A 1,744-nucleotide genomic window follows, 5' to 3' on the forward strand; every position below is an offset into this window, starting at 1 on the left:
TTAAATGCAAAGAACTGTTTTAGGTCAGAAATGCTGTGTTTTATAATTCCAGATCCTGATCTTGGATTTGACTAGTGAGGACTCCAGGCACTGCATGAATGACAGGAGTGACGTCATTCAGTTGGCCAATTCTGGCATATGTCTTACCTGGCTTGTAAAGTTTTATAAATATCTTTTAAACCTGATGCTGGTTGTATTAATCTGATTCTCAATACTTTTTCTGAATAAACAAAACTTTTCCCTGCATGATCACACATTTAAGTATTTGTTGCTTGCAGATAGATACAGAGAAACCAAGCATGGATGTGTATCAAACAATTCCACAGTGGAGCTGTGCATCTCTGGGTGGCTGTGTAAGCTGCAAGAAAAGTCCCTCCCGGGGCACTGGCTGTGCACCAGAGGTGGCCATCTGGGCAAGGTCAATCTGAAGAGGATGTGAACACCAGCAGCTGCTCGATGGGTTTAAACCACCACTCATCTGCCTCCAGCTCTTCTACCAAACCAGCTAATTTTTTCATCCGAGCAACTTGCTGATCATCTTTCACCTGTTTAAGCACAGATGTCACTTGGTAACTGAAAACAGATTTTGCAGAGGAATCTCTCAGAGCCATCTTCCAACATCTCTCCAGCTCCCTTGGGGTAGGTGAAAAGGGCTTTCTGTGGTGGGGCAAGGTCTGAGACACTGACACCAGATCCAGTGACAGAACTTCCAACGACCCCAGCAGCTGAGGAGGATGATGAAGAGGCAGCCATTTCCTCTCTAGCAGAATTCTCACTTCACTCAAAGGATGTGGCACTTTCCCCTACAGCCCTGCCCCCCAGGGGCAGCCAGAGCTGCAGCGCAGGCAGCGTTTAAGAGGAGGACTGGAGACTCAATTCTTTTGTTTTGTTTTGTTTTTATTTTTTTAATATCAAATTTATTGTCAAATTGGTTTCCATACAAAACCCAGTGCTCATCCCAAAAGGTGCCCTCCTCAATACCCATCACCCCCATCCCCTCCCTCCCACCCCCCCATCTACCCTCAGTTTGATCTCAGTTTTTAAGTGGAGACTCAATTCTTAAAGAAAGCACCATAGCATAGGAGAAAGGTTATGTGCTTTTGAGTCAGTGCAATCAGGGTTAGGATGCTGACTTTTCCTCCACTGGCCAGTGGGACTTTGGGCAAGTTACTTAACTTCTCTGAGCTTCAGGTTTCTCATGTATAAAATGGAGATAAAATTAGTAACTACCACATAAGATCGTGCAAAGGATTAAATCAAACAAAGTGACTTCACAAAGCAACATTTCTCATTGGGAATATTAGTGACCATAGTCACAATCAGTTTGGAGATGTGGCTAGAAATAGCTTAAACTATGAAAATATGTGAATGATTTAATGAAAAAAAATTTTTAGAATACTTAAGATTTTCCCTATAAAGAATGTCACTATTATAGTCAATTGTTCTTTCTTGGGAAGGGAAAGCAGTGCAGTTACAGCGCATTGGAAATATGAGCCCACAGCCAGGAGTAGGTCAGGTATATGCATACTCATATGCATACTTGTGTTCGTTCCAGAGAAAAATTAGGAGAACAGGTGTTTTACAGGCTAGAACTCAGGAGTAAATAATATATGAATGCTGGACCCTGGATGGCAATCACAATGGGTCTGTGATTACCTCAGTATTTTACCCTGATCATGACAGTCTCCAAAGAAAAAGGAAATGCAGTGAAGAAGGAGGGAGAAACAGGATTTAAGGGTTGTCA

The 1,744-nt window shown here is 42.5% G+C and overlaps 1 pseudogene; it reads right to left on the bottom strand.

Moving 5' to 3' along the window:
* Positions 1-419: 419 nt before the first annotated feature.
* LOC115501604 lies at positions 420-836 on the bottom strand (annotated as a pseudogene).
* Between the last annotated feature and the right edge of the window lie 908 nt (positions 837-1,744).

This window comes from Lynx canadensis, chromosome A2 (assembly GCF_007474595.2).
Source record: "Lynx canadensis isolate LIC74 chromosome A2, mLynCan4.pri.v2, whole genome shotgun sequence".
Classification (NCBI taxonomy): Eukaryota; Metazoa; Chordata; class Mammalia; order Carnivora; family Felidae; genus Lynx; species Lynx canadensis.